Below are 16855 nucleotides of genomic sequence, written 5' to 3' on the forward strand. Positions count from 1 at the left end.
ATGAGACCTTTTATTCCACAGGAAAGGAAGACTCAACCCATGGGTTTTTGGCAGACAAATTATGGGGCTTGAACTTCGAAGGAACAATACAATCAGAGCAGCTTTAGACAACATGAATCATTGACTGATTGAGATCCAGTGTTTTACATTTTTATTTAGTGTAAACCGGACATTCTAGCTTCACTTTCTAAAACAAAACCACTTTCAGTTCATGTGTTTGGAAAAGCTGCTGAAATACAGCATAAAACCACTGAACTGAGGATCCTTCTGCTTTGATGAAGATCTTCTGATTATGGGCTTCACCTCAACAGTGGATCGTGATTAGCCACTCGCCGTATGATGTTCAACCTGGAAGTGCTTTATGATTACTGAGGAGATCCTGGGTATTGATTGGACCAACTGAATTGATTAGAAATGCAGATGGAGGTGGAGTGTGCAACACTTTAATCCCTAATGCCGATGACGAACTCCTCCCAACATCCTACGATGAGCACAGCTTTCTAGCCAGCTGTGGAGCACTAAGCATGATGGGAATGATGGGATGGGGCTGCAGAATCTTTTAACAAACCGTAACAGTAGAAGTAGTTACTGTAAACACAAGAGCTACCCTCAAAAGATGACATACTCTACAGTATATTACAAACAGTATCCACAAAAAAGGATACTTTTACTTTTGTACAGTCAAAAATATTAACTAAAACTACAGGATCTACTAAAAAATCGAGCGGTACCGATACCATAAAGCAGTGGTCCCAAACCCCCGGGCTGCAGACTGGTACCAGTCTGAGGGACACTTGGTACTGACAAAAAAACTTGACCTACATTATTTCCATGTTATCTATAACATTCAGAAGGAAGTTTAATTTTGGAAAACTACTGGATTCTCACTCGAAAATACACCCACTCATTTCTGAAAGGGTATTAAATCTGGATTTAAAAGACAAAAAACAGGATATATATACATAAAATATACTAATTTAATTGTGTATTATTATATCATTGTATGTATATTATATACTGATGATGACCATGGTTATGACTATTAACCTAACTAAGACTGTTGTCTTTAAAACATGTTTTGTATTATAATATTGTTGTAATTATTACTATTATTTGTAAGTTTGTATCACATTTATTGTATTGAATTTATTAGCATGTTTGAAACATTTATTAAGAAAAGCCTTTCTAAACTAACATTTAATCTTCATTTTATACTATGCTCCAATCTTACACTGAAAAGCTCAAATTTCCAATAACGTTTAGGTAAAAAACGTCTCCATGTCTCTGAAAACCCAGCAGCTTAAGCGGAGGATATGAGTCTCATCACAGGACAGATGTCTGAGCTTATTGTGCTTGACGTTCCCAAAGGGGAAGAAAATCCCAGCAGTGAGCAGAAGATGTTAGAGTTGGTGCGCTCTGTTGGCTCCAGAGCTGTGAAGCATGATGGTCTATATTATCTGATGAAGTATGAAACTTCCACAACTTAATGAGCTCGGAGTGCACTATATAGGAGCTGGAGAGCTAAACTTGGAAGCAGCATTATAGAACGGTCAGGCCTCAGCCTTCATGCACTCGTCCCAGCTGTGTTTAGATGCCTCATTACTCCACACCTGTGTCTCATCTGTTGGTTCCTCTGCCTGTTTATACTCTTACTATTCTTGGTTGTCCACCAGTTAATCATCATTGGTACCAGCGTAGACAGTAGGGCTGTTACGATTAGTCGACTAATCGACTATTCAAATAGTCAATGACTAATTTAACGTCGACTAGTCGTTACTTTATATTATATGGAGTCTGAGTGCAGCAAAGTTGAAAGTTATAATTGCATTCTTCTATCTTTTTGGATTATTTTGGCATTTATTAAGGTCTCTTAGGCTATTTTGGAGTTTAGCTAATATTTCCGCTACTTGCCAGCTTTTTTGGCTAAATAACCTTTTTGTTTTTTAGGCTATGTTGGAGTTTAGCTAATATTTCAGCTACATGCTAGCAGTTTTGGCTAATTTAGGATTTTTTCAGTTTTTTTTAGGCTGTTTTAAAGTTAAGGAAATATTTCAGCTGCATGCTATCTATTTTGGTAAATTTAGGATTTTTTCTGTTTATAGGCTTTTTTGGCATTTAACTAATATTTAAGCTGACTATAGGCTTCAGCGTTTTTAGCTATTAGCTTCAGCGATTTTTGACTACCAGCTTCAGCATTTTTAGCTTTCAGCTTCAGCGTATTTAGATATTAGCTTCAGCAATTTTTGGCTACCAGATTCAGCATTTTTAGCTATTAGCTTCAGTGATTTTAGCCATCAGCTTCAGCGTTTCCAGGTATTAGCTTCAGCGTTTTCAGGTATCAGCTTCAGCATTTTTAGCCATTAGCTTCAGCATTTTTAGCTATTAGCTTCAGCGTATTTAGCTATTAGCTTTAGCGATTTTTAGCTATTAGCATCAGCGATTTTAGCTATCACCTTCCACATTTTTAGCTATCAGCTTCAGCGTATTTAGCTATTAGCTTTAGCGATTTTTAGCTATTAGCTTCAGTGATTTTAGCTATCACCTTCAGCATTTTTAGCTATCAGCTTCAGCATATTTAGCTATTAGCTTCAGCGTTTTCAGCTATTAGCTTCAGCAATTTCAGCTATCAACTTCAGCATTTTAAGCTATCAATTTTAGCATCTTCAGCTATCATAACTAGCATCTTCGGCTGCCAAATTGAGCTTACAGCATTTACACAAACATTATTGCACTGAATGCTATATATCTAGTTTTTAGTTAGTTAATGATAATTAAGATGTGTGTTTGCACATGACCCGATTAGTCGGCTAATCGGAAAAAATCAATCGGTGATGAGTCGACTATTAAAATAATCGTTTGTGGCAGCACTACTAGACAGATGCACATTGAATGTAATTTCTTTAGGATTAAAGTTTACAATGCTAAGAAGCTAAAGATGTTATTAAACCATTTAAGTCCCGCTCCGATCATCTTTTGATCTGATTTCAAAGCATTCTCAGTGGTCTTTTAATTATGATTATATCGTTTTTAGCCATTATAAAACATTGATGTAATTTTTTTCTAGGACTTATTTTCGGTGGAACAGCAGTACTTCATTAACAATTTATCTCTGAGTTGAGCGCAGGACTGTTGGCTCAGAGTAAGCCCTCCCCCACTTCCTGTGATCTATCTGTTTACCTGCTCTACTGCTAGCTTACGGCTCGTCACGCGCCCAAGCTAACATTACTGGTGGAACAAAAATGGTGAGGAATATTGCTGCTATCCAGACGTAGAGTTTTGATATCAGCTCAGATGTGGAAAAAAAAAGGAAGCACCGTATTATCCGGACTACAAAATGCACAGGAGTATAAGTCGCAGGAGCCAAAATATGCATAATTAATAAGAAAAAAACATATATGTCGCTCTGGTGTATAAGTCGAACTTTTAAGAGAAAAGTCCAACATTTATGAACAAATTCAATAAGCCCGAATGCGATTCATGCGTATTTTCTATGTCATTAAAATTCTTTTTTTTTTCAAATAGCATGTTTTTCTGCTCCTGATTCATAACAATTTGAATAAGTAAGTACTCAGAAGGCATGTTTATGCCTAACTTTCTTTATAAATGCACTCCATCATACAAAAACATGTCAAAAAACAAAAATATTCTTGGTACAACTTCACAAGAAATGGTGAAAAAAAATGTCCTTCTTGTTCAGGTTTCTTAAAACAGTAGTAGAATTGAAAGTCAGCGGCAAATGACAAATGTGAATTCTCACGTGAACACAGGTGTGGACCTAACAATCAACCCTAGTCCGTTTGAGAACTCAGTTTTAGGTCTCTTGTAAACAGACTCACTCGACTAGAGTGGACCAAAAACTGGAGGCAAACCGACAGGAGGAAATGACATCAGCGCCATGCATTATGAGTAACATAGAAAAACCAGCTCACCACAGGAACCTAAATAAGTTTGAAAACATCCGGTGGGTAAACGTGGCGCAGTGACGGGGTAGAAGCCTTTCTTTGATTTTTAACAGTCAGAGACTCAGAGGAACATGCTGGTTTTGTCCCTCTGCTTCTTTTTAGTTAACAGTCAGAGCTGGTTTATTGCCTCCATGTGAGCAGCTGTTGGATTTTTTTTGAGGTGGTTTGGTCTGCGATAGTGGAAGCAAACCAATTCATAATGAAAGTGGTGTAGAGTCTACATGTGAAAGAAAGTTAACTTAACCCTTTAACACCTGAGGCAGCATCGGTGACGCTTAAAACACAAAATCTTTAACATACTGTAACTTTTCAAACATTGACACGATTAACGTAATTCTAGTAGATTCTGAAGGAGAAAAGCGGGTCACGATCCATTAATTTTATTCTTATTTTTTCATTCTTTGGACTAATGCAGGACAGCGAGTCATCAAGCTTAGTCACACAGAGATAGAAGTACCGCTGAAAGCAGCCGTCACTCAAACGCAGCTCCTCTAGTAGATGGTGAATCTCACTGTACTGGTTGAAACGATCTCATGAACCCAGACATGGAGACGTGATTACTGAGGCTTCTGTAGGCTCTTTTAAATAAATGAAACTCATGTCTTCTGTGCATTGTAAAAAAAGATATACAGTCAATGCTTCCATGTAGCTCCTCCCACACACGTCAGGAGTTTATGAACACATTTTTGGACAGGCGTCAAAGCAGCAATTGTACTTCAAAAGAGAGGCAGCAGATGCAGATTCGACGCACAAATCACGTTTGGTGTGAACACAAACAGAAATTTTGCTAGTATATTTTTACTTTAAATACAATAACATTTAAATTATCATATTAACAGGAAAAAATACATTAAAAACTTTCTGGTTTAGATTTTTAAGGGTTGGATGTGAAAATTAAGAAGGCAATATTTGGAAAATGTCTGAAATTATACGGATTTAAAGCGACCATACAAAAAAAAAAAAACTTTTTGAGCTTTTAAGTGTATTATACTGTTCATTCCTCACCATAAAGAACCCCAAAGCGGTATTTTGATCAATTCATGCATTACTGAATATTCTTTTAAAAACCTGCACTCTCAATAGCAGCCCCTCCCATATCCAAACGAGAGGGTCCTCACGTCACAAGTTAACTTGCAGCCTAACACTTTCTAGCGACGATCAGCTAGCTTAGAAAAAAAATACATATTTGGAAAATGTCTGAAGTTGTACTCATTTAAGAATGAATATTTAAAAAATGTTTGCTTAGAGTCGGTTAGGGTGTCCTCATTTTATTTGATACTTTAGTCAAAATTTCAATTATTCTTCAGAATAAAACTAAGAATCCATAGAAGATGTATTTTTGCACAATATAAAAAAGTCTGTATATTAATTGTTTGCTGCTACAGCGGTGTGACACATCATGATCAGGCTTTAGACTCAGCATTGTGCTAAGATCACAGGAAACCTCAGTGAATCTCATCTATTACCAAACCATTTGCATTTTATCATTAGTTCCTGTCAAAAACACCACAAAAGGAAGCAGAATCTGTCAATTGAAAACCTCACATTATCATTAGAAACAGCTAAAGCTCTTGCTTTTTTTCATGTGTTGTTAATTGGTGTGTTTATAAAGTGGACGATTATTGATGAGCCTCCTGCAATTTTATCAGCCAGTTGGGTGTGAGCCAATAAGCGAGAACAGCGTCAGTTCTCGGGGAAATGCATGTTTTTGTGGCACCGTGTGTGATGGTAATAGCAGAAAGCTGTTGGAGAGCAGGAAATGAGAGGAGCTCCGAGCAGTTTCCAATAAACATTACACAATACGCTCATTTATCAGCAGTCCTCAGTGATGTACCGAAAGAGCGTTAATATCTGTGCACGTCTGCACGTCTTCTGGGAAAACATCGGCGCAGGATTTCTTTATTAAACTTTTCTGATGGTGCGGTTAAACGATGCGCTGAGACGTGTGCGGACTCGCTGATGACGAGCCTTCAAACTCCCATTCAAGTGATAATTTCCCTGGTTATAACTTGACACTAACATATTGATGTGATCCGTGGAGGAGAGTGTTTGCAGAGCTGAAACAGCAGCGAGTCTTGAGGAGGGGTTTTTAACAAGTCGTCGTAGAGTGTAAACAGAACCCCTGACCGGCGCTGACCCTCTAATCTAGCCAAACTGCAACCTTTCTCCTCCAACACGGCTTTCTGAAAATTGATCAGATTTCTCTATTAGAGCTCATGCTCGCCAACAATGCTGTGCTGCTTTGTCCTTCTCTCCATAAACAACCTCTGCTGGGTTTCGATTACTCGCAGCGGCTCTGTCCTTAACTGCAAAGCAAACAATAAGCCTGTGTTTCACAGCCTCACACGAGCCTCCTGTTTGTCAAACCGCAGAATTAGCTGGCTGGCTTCCCCACGGCACAGAGAGCAAGGGGAGAAATGATACAAGTGTGACAAGCAGGGGAGGTGGTTGTCACTTGTGTTCTCCTCTCATGTTGTCACGTTACTGCTTAACTCTGTGGGTAGCAGCGGCATAAACAAGGTGTTTAGGAGAAGTACTGTTTGCTCTCCATTTCCAGGCCTGTCTCCTCTGGTGTCTGTTCTGTCAGGAGAGCTGCCTCCATGCTTAAAGCCCTCTAAAAGTTTGAGAGAAGTTTTGTATTTTAGCTAAGGATGCTTTATTGAAACATTGTCCTAAACCATCAAAGAAACCATCAAGAAAAAGTCAGTTTGTGTCTTCAAAATAGGCCAAAATTTGACAAATAAAAGCCTAAAGACGACAGCTAGTCCTGCTTCTGTTCCACCTCGCTACGCCTTCTTTTGCCCAAAAAGCAGCATCAGTGCTGTTGAAAATGTGAGATTTCTAAGAAATGTTTTGTATCTTATTGTTATGTATCAAAACAGACACACGGGGCGTTGGCTTAGTCATCCCCCTTGTGAATGCTTATCAGCGGAGACCAGAACTTCAAGGACGTAGAACACATTGTCTACAAACTTGTCGAGCTCTTTCCAGCAAATCTGAGTCAGAATTGTTGTGATACCACTAATGCTGAGTGCTATTCATCCACCATGGTGGAAAATGCCAAATCATTGTTTTTGTTTGTTTCCTAGAGGTTGTTTGACCCCACCCCCATCGACCAGGTGAAGGTAATCCAGGTTTAGTCAACACCAGGATGAAGTGGAATTGTTTTCGTTGTTGTGCAATGGTGGTGACACAGTCTGGGATCTGCTGTATGTTTTTTGCATGAATTTCTTGTGTGTAGTCTCAGCACAGCAGAGAAAATCCCCTCCCCCCAAAAAAAATCTTATTTGCTTCTTTTATGGTATTTCTGTAATTACTTAGTTTGTTTTATGCCTGTAAATAAGCCTATTGGTTTCAGTTGAACCCCTTTGTGTTATAATTTTGCTATTACATACTACTGAACCTAATATGGATGTGACAAATTGGGGGCTTGTCCGTGATATCAAACTAAGATATCAGTAAAAATGGAAGTGACAAGACAGTGGTAGATGCACTATCTAGAGTGTAATCCTTTGGATAAGGGTGGTAAACAGACGTTTGATTTGTGATTGGGGCGGTTGTGGATGTTCACAAACTCAGTGTTAATGTGGATGTAACTGAGTAACTGATTAGTAAATGCAAAGAACATTTTCATCATGTTTTGGGAAAACTTTCTTTTGTTTTTTTCTGCAGCCAAGCAGCTTCAATTAATTTTTAGTGTGACTCCAGTGTCATGGAATGAAAACACAAACTTACTCTTGTATAAAAGAAACAAAACTCTCCCGATTTGTGTCTTAAAGATCCACCGATGATCCTTCAAGCTCGATCGAGTTCTTTTCAGGATTTTTCAGTTTTGCCCTGGCTTGTTTGGGACCTCATCTGAAGTGGAAAAACAGAAGTGCTGGGAGCTATCCACAGAGGAAAAGCCAAAAACAGTGAAGACAGACTCTCACCCTGCAGTGAGAATGTGGTTTTTCTCTGTCTGCGGCAGACGGCTCAGTTTTTTATGGAGCACAGTCCATTGTTGTGAGTGAAGCTGTCCCTTGAGAGCGAAGCGTTCTGGAATTACTAAGGCTGGACAAGCAGACATCACTGAGAACATTTCCAAGGTGTGTAAAGCTAATCATTCTCAGTAGATTTATAACAGTAAATATCATATTTAGCATTTATGCAGTTACATAATCCACTGTTTGGATAAAACTGGCAATAATGGTAGCAGCACAGGCAGCTGCAGAGCTCTATTTACACACATATATATATATAAATATATATATGTTAAAAGCAGTAAAATGGGTTCAGTGTGCTGGTTCAGTATGAATGAGTAAAGGTGAGCACCTCTTAAAAGTACTCCAGGGATCGCTTATCCATGGAGCAAGTCTGCTGAAATATGCTAGCTTCAAAGCATCTAAAGTATTACAATTATGGAAAATGCTTTCACACAAGGAAAGCCTTGTATGATTGTTAGAACTGAAGTGGAATGTCAAAAACTATGCTTGATTTGAACCAAACCACCTGAAAATGTCATGCAGCTACAACATCTGTTCATCTAGATGCTATGTTGCAACACAAGGATTAACCAGAAGGAAATCAACCAAAGCTGCGATCACACAGAACACAATTCACACGTCAGGGTCATCCAGTTTTAATGTTAAGTCAAGGTAAAGATATGACCAGAACTCCTGCTGTGCATTTTGAGTGTCAGGTGTGGAGTAGCGGCCTAAGGCTGAATCTGAATGCTTCCAGTACTCCGACGTCTTCTTCCTACCCCTCTACATTTAGCCTTCCAAATGGAGAGTTATGGAAAAATAGGGTCTTCTAATTCAGACGTCACTCCCACTCGATGATGTCATCAATAGTCGCCAAGTCATCTACGTTAGCACATAGTTGCTAGAGCTCAGAAAATAAACAACAACATCAGTTTATAACTTTAAAATGCCATGCTAAAACAAGTTATTGCTTATATTTAAAGGTTAACTTCTGTGCTTCAGAGCACACTCGTGTGGAGAACAGGGTTTCTCCTCTGCGGCACAGTGCGACACGAAAACACCTTCGCAGCACAGATATATGGAGCCCTCCGCTGCTTAGCTTTCCCCTTTAAAAAACTCTTTCGGACACCCCTACCCCTTCAAATGCCCCTACAATTGGAGGGGTAGTGGAATAATTCAGATTTGAACTAACAGCGTCGCGTTTTGAGTGTTGCATCATGGCACGTCGCATCACGGTGTTTCCGGAGTTCAAATATCTAAACTTTGGTAAAGAATTTGCATTGGGTCAACCGATTAGCGACTGAGCCCCTGGCATGTTGATGATGTTATCAGCAAACATAGAAGAGAATTTATGCTATATTTTTTTATTTCTATTGAGACAATAATTTAAAGGTACTCGTTGATATTTTTATGTTTTCTCTCCTCAGGCTAATGCAGGAGCGCAGGTTGTCAAACTGGGTCGCAAAGAGACAAAAGTACAGCTGAATGTGCAGTAGATGGTGAAGCTGACAGCTGAAGTTGACAAAGTTCTCAAGAGAAATGAAGGAAGCGAATGTGACGAGCAAACTTGACTAAGTCAGGGTTTTAGGGTTAATTTCTCTCTCTTGGTCCTCTGAATACTCTGTATCCATACACCTCTTTGACTGTATACATAAAACTGGACAGAGGAGCTGTGATGTCACCCATAGAAAAAGCCTCCGGCTCCAGCGAAATGAAGCCTGCTTCTGTTCCACCTCGCTATTCCTTCTTTTGCCCAAAAAGCAGCATCAATGTTGAAAATGTGAGATTTCTAAGAAATGTTTTGTATCTTTGGCAGTTTTTAATTCTGCGATACGGATGCCGCCATGTTAGAACCAGATGACATTAATTGATTTTAGTCGTCTGAGTCAACGTTTCTATGGCAACTAATGTCGCCAATCAGGAGTGAGCTTGTTCGAAGTCCACACTCCTTCCACTAAAATGTTTCAGGAGAATCTGTCAATCAAACGTTGGAGGTGGGGCCAGTGAGCACCACATGCTTTTAATGAGGCATCTGATTAGTCAGTGTATAACTTGGATAGCTTGTCATAGAGAAAAAATATCATCAAAAAAATAGAATTTGCAAGAAGATGTTAATAAAAATGTATCAGAACAAGAACGGTTATCGTAGCAAATATAATAAGTGTATCATGGCTGTTTATTTCTCTATAGAATCTATTGGATTTTGACTTCTTGGAGCCAGCAGGTACTTCTTATTTGGAACACGAGGAGGAAGGGGTTACTCAGTCCAGTTCTCCATAAACAGTCAATGATACACACTCATACCAAGCCACACTAAAGTTCACTTACAAGACCTTTAGATGCATCCAAGTTCTCATTTAGTTTTTGTCAGCATTTTGACCAGTATTGGGTAATATTTTAAAAAGTAAGTAATTACATCACACATCGTTTCAACCAAGAAAGTGAGTGAGTTAAAACAGAAATATAGTTTTTTTTAAGTAATTTTGAGGCAAAGTAACTTTTTTTTTTAAACTTCCTCTTTGCCACAGATTTGAAATATCAAGTAATGCAACTTATTACAAAAATAATATATAATAACAGCATGACTGTGTTTGTGATTAAGAGTGAATAGCAGTGTGGGAACTGTAAGTCATTTAAAATCCATCTAAATAGTATGATTCTATATCTAAAGGGAATAAATAACACTATGAGCCAGAAATCTTTTTGTTGAGCTTTGAACCCATCGTTGATTCGTTACGCTGAAGCTTCAGGAGGAGAGAAGATCCTCTCAAAACTTCAAAAGTGTGTGTTGCACAGTCTGTGTGTATTTAGAGGAGGGAGCTTGCATATCCAATCATTTGAAAATCCCTTTCACACTTCTGTCAATCTTGAGATTCTTTGGTAAATCTTTCCATACATATTTGTGTCTTTCACTTGCATATTTGTGTTACACATTTGCTTACTTGTCTGCATCCTCCAAATCTAAATATGCATTTGTGAATCTCAAGTGACATAATAAATGATGATAATAAATATGTAAACAATTTGTTTGAGGGTTTTATCTCCATAGTTTGCTGCAGACAGAAAAAGATCACAGCTACAATGGGCTTTAGAGGCTGAACTATAATGAAAAAAAGTAAAAAGTAAAAAGTTTTTCTCCTCCATCAGTACATAGAACATTACTATTATTGGAGAAACAATAATTGGTAACCTTACATGTCATTGGACAAAGTAAAAATTCGTCTTGCTGGCCTTCACACCTTCTAAACCAGGACATTCAAAGAAAGTTCAAAGTTAAAGTCCCATTAGTTGTCTGTTCTCCATATTTGACCCATCCCCTGGGGGAGTGGTGAGCTGCAGACACAGCCGTGCTCGGGAACAATTTGGTTGTTAAGGGATTGTGATTTAGTTCTATAGAATTTACTTTTGAGTTATAGGCGGGATTGTTGGTGGAGAGCTATTCCGCCAACTAAAAATGAGGAAAACAAAGACGTACATGGATCTATGTACAGCACTAACATCAGAATGGAGCAGAGCAAGGAGCCTGTGGTCTGTCCAGTGTATTTTCTGCTTAACAAATACAATATTTCTAGAGGATTTTTTGGTCTGCACCTGATTTACAATGATTTCAATAAAGAAATACTCAGAAATACAATTTTGGGCTTCTTTTTGTTAATATCATCAGAAAAATCCCCCAATCTCATGTATAAAAACACCAGAAACACAATTTTCATTGGAGTGGGTCTTTAAGGACCAAAAATAGTTGTATTAAGGTGCCTCTTTTTTGTTTTACTAAAACATATTCTCAACAAAGCATAGAAAAATAGTGAGTTTTTGTCCAGCTAGTTGCCGACAACTTTACAAAGCTTGAAGCTGGGTTGCTCCAAAAACTCACCCATAACCTCCAGGATTACTAAGAAAGTCTCTTCAGCAAAGCTAAATGTTCCATGTGTGAAAGCGTCTTCTGTTAATGGCAGTCGAGCTGCTGAGCTGTCGCATTTTGAAATGGGTACTCTGGAGAGCTGGAGGAATGCTGGAGAAAAGAGAGGAGGAGGAGGAGGATGGTGTGTGGAAAAAGAACAGAGTTAAAACGAGACACATGGGGGGGAGCGAAGGAGAAGAAGAAGAATTAGGATGGGAGAGAGGGTACAGCTGAAAGGACAGAAGTGGAGGCAGAGCGAGGGGAAAAAAAAAAAAAAAAGGTTGGCCCATCGATTGGCCAAGATAATTTCTCATTGATTGCTGCACTGTTTGGAGATAGCTTGAGAGAGGTTTATTGCCCACACGCTGCAGCCAGGGAGCAGGCCATAAAATAAGCACAGGTTGTCTGCAGAGGGCCAGCACCATCATCAAGACTGTAAAACACACACTGAGCCACAAAAGACACTCGCACATCCACTGGATACTTCAGCACTAACAAATATGACTGCATACTATTCCCATTACACATAATGGAAGAGTATAGCTCATCGCTGATGGAAAGCACTTGAAAATCCAGGGGCAGCAGTGCAAAGAGTATTTATTGGACTGAAATGGAGGTGCGCTGACATCTTTTCTGACATCAATAACACGCAGGTCAATCATTTGCCTCGGAATAATCATCACGGGAATAATTGGCCGCTTGCTACTCTCCGTTCTTCTGTAGCAGCTCCTGCATACCGAGGAATGAAAAGGCAGAATTTTGCACTCTTAATATGTCCTTTTATTACAGACAATCCCAAAGCACCTGAATAATAAATCTAGAACAGCTATGCATAAAGTATGCACTTTAACTTTGCGTTAACACGCCGTCTGAAGACACTTTGACAAGAGGAAATTACTTCACGCCTACAAATGATGACACAGAGGAGAGAAGACAAAGTAGAGCCCCGCCAGCTCTGGGACTGAATGTCACGCCTTCAACAGTGTCTGTGACAGTCGCTCCCAATGGGTTCCGCACAAAAACCGGAGTCTATCCCCAGAAAAAAACCCAACAGTTGCAACTGCTTCTGTGTTTTAAAGGCTCGGACAAGCCATTTAATGCTGTTAATTCAGACAGGATTTCAACAAATAAATATGTCACAAGTGAGTTGGAGCGACCCTCACAGTACAAGACCAGGCTTCTGCTTTTCTTTTTTATCCCCTGCTGTCGTCAAATCTCATTTGTCTGCTTCCTCCTCACTCTGATAAGCTCCAGCCGTCATGACGAAGGATGTTGAAAAACTGGGTAAAGCTGTGAAGTTTGATGTTTACACAAGAGCAGAGGCTAATCCACACGAGTTATTTTAAGAGGGCTGCTTGATGTCAGATGTATCACAGCGAACAGGCACACTTTTGAATTCTGCAGTGAGTCGAGGACATGCCTAACCTGCATTCTGCACGTCATTCAGGTTTTCAGCGGGGAAGGATTCTTAATCCACACCTTTGGAGCCTCAAGCTACGTTCACAACGCCCTCAGCAACATGCGTTCAAGCAACCACTTTCAATGAGAAGTCTATGTAAATGTGGGTTTTGGGCTTTCGGGTTTAAAACGTATGTGTTTATACATCACTATACACAGTTTTTCTGCTCTACATACAAAATGCACAGGTATTGATTATCCGTTAAAAGTTAAACCAGATGGAACTTTTACTAATATAGGACTCAGACTTTGTAGTGAAGTAAGGAGCTGTGAAAGTCTGGAGAAAGATCTGAAATGTGCCAACACATTCTCATTCCCAACTCATCGTATAGACGTATGGTTCGGGCCCCCTCCATGCCACGTTTTGACGTTATGGTTGTTCCTTTTTTGACGTGCTGGCTGCTCCCATTACATCACAGGTCTCCAACCTAACCCTAACCCCTAAATCTAACCCTAAACCCTCAACACTCGTCTGTTTCCAGAGGGTTGAGGACCCCTGATTAGGGAATGCATTTTTCCCTGCTTGTGGCCCAGTACCAAGAGGCCCTCAGACTGGTACCAGTTTGCGGCCTGGATGTTGGTGAACATCAAAAAACGATGAGTTGGAGACACCCAAGACGTCAAAAAGTGGCTTGGAGGGGGCCTAAACCATACATCCATATACGACGAGTTGGGAGTGAGAATGCGTTGGATTTTCTCAACTTTTACATTTCGCACCAAGGTTCTTCCAAATGTAGGTGGTGGACACACTAGTGTCGGTGTGAACAGCATATGTTAGAAATCCAAGAACATGCCTTTAACATGTTGACAAACGCGCGTCACACGCCTGGTGTGAACGTAGCAGCAGAGTTAAACACATATGTAACTAGTAATGCATAATGTAATTATTGTCCATTATTATTCAGCTGACTGTAAATTAGACAATGTTTTCAAATGTATTTCATTGCAAAATTTTTATTTGAGGAGTAGCTTGCTTTAAAAGAAAGTCTAATACTGTCACAACCAAAACACACCAGTTATTGTCTGAGAAAGTGGAACTTTAATAATTATTTTGTTTTTTTTTCCAATAACTAAAACCAAAAAATTCTTATTTCTTATAAATTCTTGTATGTTCTTATAACCTGGCTGACACGTGGAAGTCTGTCTAAGCTGATGTGTTCAAGATGATCATGTTCATTCGGTCTAAGCAGAACTTTATCGTTGAGACTTATCTGCAGTACTTTGCTTATCTGCCGATACTGACATATACCTTTGAATACAGTTATCTAATACTGATATTGTGAGGATATAGTCCTTTCTCTAATTGTCATGGTTATCATGTTCTAACTGAATCTTACATCAGAGCTATCAGCAAAAAGATACAAAGTTTCTCTACCAGTAGTATAGTATTTCCCAAAGTATAAAGTACACTTTATTTTTTTTCGAAAATAATTAATCATTTGATTAATTTTGATGCAAACAAGGATGGGTGTTATTGCTATTAAGCTAACGTGTAGCATGTTTGTTCTGTGTTTTTTATGTTAGTGGCGAGGTTGGGAGTAAGTTACAGAAATGTTTGTTTTAGCAGTATCAGGCTAATATTTTTGCATGCTGCAAACAGGGTTGGGAGTATTGTGAATATGCAAACACAGCTAATGTGCAGCATTTTTGACTGTGTTTTTTTCATGTTACTAGCAAGTCTGGGAGTAAGCATAGTTACAGAAATGTTTATTTTAGTGGTATCACTCTGTTACATGTTGCAAAAAGTTTGGAAGTTCCAGGTATTGTGATTATACTATCACAGCTAACGGTGCTAATGTGGCTAATGTGTAGTGTGTCATAAACTAGTCCCAGAGTTACAGTGAACACAGTTAATAAAGACTGACTGTAGGACAGACTCACCCCTTTTTTGTCTCATTTAATGCACCTTTATTGTTCAGTGTTTCTATATGTGACATAAGATTGATTGTAGACCTTTCATTGATGGTGCACCTTATAAAATATGGTACTGTTTACTCAAGCAAATTCTGAGGTCAATCAGTAAGATGAGGGCATTTACAATATTGCTACCATCAGTTTCATTTGGTCGACTTAACATAAAGACTCAAGTTTAAATTAGCATTCACATTTTAGTTAGGCTGACGGCAATGGGGAAAATGCTCACACAGAGCTCTAAATTGTTCTTCAACTGGAAAGGAAGAAGTGAGATTCCAAGGAGATGACACAAACACTTAAATCTGAGTCAGTATGAAAGTGAGGCTCCGAAAAGTAAAAAAAAAGAGATTTCAAAAGTACCATTAGCATACTTCCTGTTATTTAAACGAAAGACTTTTCTGTCCTGGCAGCAGAATGAGCTCAAATAGCAATGACGGAAACACTGAAATGTCTTTAGGTGTGGTGCGGTTAGAAATGAAGTCAGGGATTAAATTAGCACAGATGTCAAATCTGGCAGTGACAAGGGGCTATAAATTTGTTACAACTTTAAGCTGAAGTCAATTTAAACTCTGGTAAAAATAAAAAAAAATATTAAGATGTGTGAACGGTTCCAGCACGTGTGGCAAAACTCTTTCACTAACTAAACTAAAGAAATAAATACGAGTAGAAGCATTGGGATGGTTCGTCTCGGGGGTGATGGTTTGACTGAAAACTGGAGGTGAATCCCATTTTTAAAAGTAGGACTAACACACCAAGACAGTGCAGCTGGGAGTCAAATTACTCCTGCATGTGAATGCTCACTGAACCCAAACCAGCAAAGCTGCTCCAGTTCATCCCTCCCCCCGCTCTGACCCTGAAAGCAACACAAGAAGCTGCTACTGACCTTATTATTAAGAGAACATGGAGGTCTGGAAAGGAAATCCCCCCGTGTTAAAAACCCCCATGACAATGCAGTTTCTGCTGTTGTACTTCAGACGGCGACAGGAGAGTTTTTGAGTTGAACTGATCGACAGGTGACGAGGATTATCTGACGGTTTCTGCACATGTAGAAGGAAACAATAGGAGTGTGGGGGTAGCTGTGGTGTATGTAACCTGCACCCACCTCTGAAAACTGATGAGGTTTGAAGACTTCAACATAAAGAGAACAAACTTGCTGCACTAGTGAACAAAAAGCCAAACAACCGGCCCCTTTTTAGAGGAAGTGGTCTAATGCTCTGCTAAATAAATCACAATAAGGACAAATGGAAATGATAAATCCTGAGTTTACACAGTTGTAGTACTTTCAACACAATTATGCTGACACACTGTACACACACACAGATATGCATAGTTGGACACATACAAATAACATTTAGCTTAAAATTGTGTTTCTGACTATGTCCTTAGTCAAGTCGTTGTGAATTCAGGAGCAGATGTCCTTTAAAAAACTTGTATTTGTTATGTACAAACTACAAACGGGAGGCCACGAGCTCCCTGCTCCACTCCATTCTGATGAATCCACTTGTAGGCAAATAGATCCATGTACACCTATGTTTTTTTTGTTGTTCATGTTGGTATTTGACAGAAAACTGTACGCCTGGATGTGAAGTGTGGGAGAGAGTGTAAACAAAGGGATAATGGGAAGTGTTGGCAGAAATTTTTAATGAACTACTGCC

The 16855-nt window shown here is 39.1% G+C and overlaps 1 protein-coding gene across 2 annotated transcripts in view; it reads right to left on the reverse strand.

The window, feature by feature from the left end:
• Window positions 1-16855, reverse strand: part of trip4 (thyroid hormone receptor interactor 4) — a 113286-nt gene that overhangs the window by 2402 nt on the left and 94029 nt on the right. Inside the window, exons 13-14 of one of the 2 annotated variants that reach the window (XR_004949720.1) lie at window positions 7895-8015; window positions 7698-7820 (exon numbers count right to left, since the gene is read on the reverse strand). The exons of the other annotated variant lie outside the window; for it this stretch is intronic. The gene's annotated coding sequence lies outside the window, so the exon portion shown is untranslated. The remainder of the gene's footprint in view (window positions 1-7697; window positions 7821-7894; window positions 8016-16855) is intronic. 2 annotated transcript variants of the gene reach the window in all.

This window comes from Oryzias melastigma, linkage group LG3 (assembly GCF_002922805.2).
Source record: "Oryzias melastigma strain HK-1 linkage group LG3, ASM292280v2, whole genome shotgun sequence".
Classification (NCBI taxonomy): domain Eukaryota; kingdom Metazoa; phylum Chordata; class Actinopteri; order Beloniformes; family Adrianichthyidae; genus Oryzias; species Oryzias melastigma.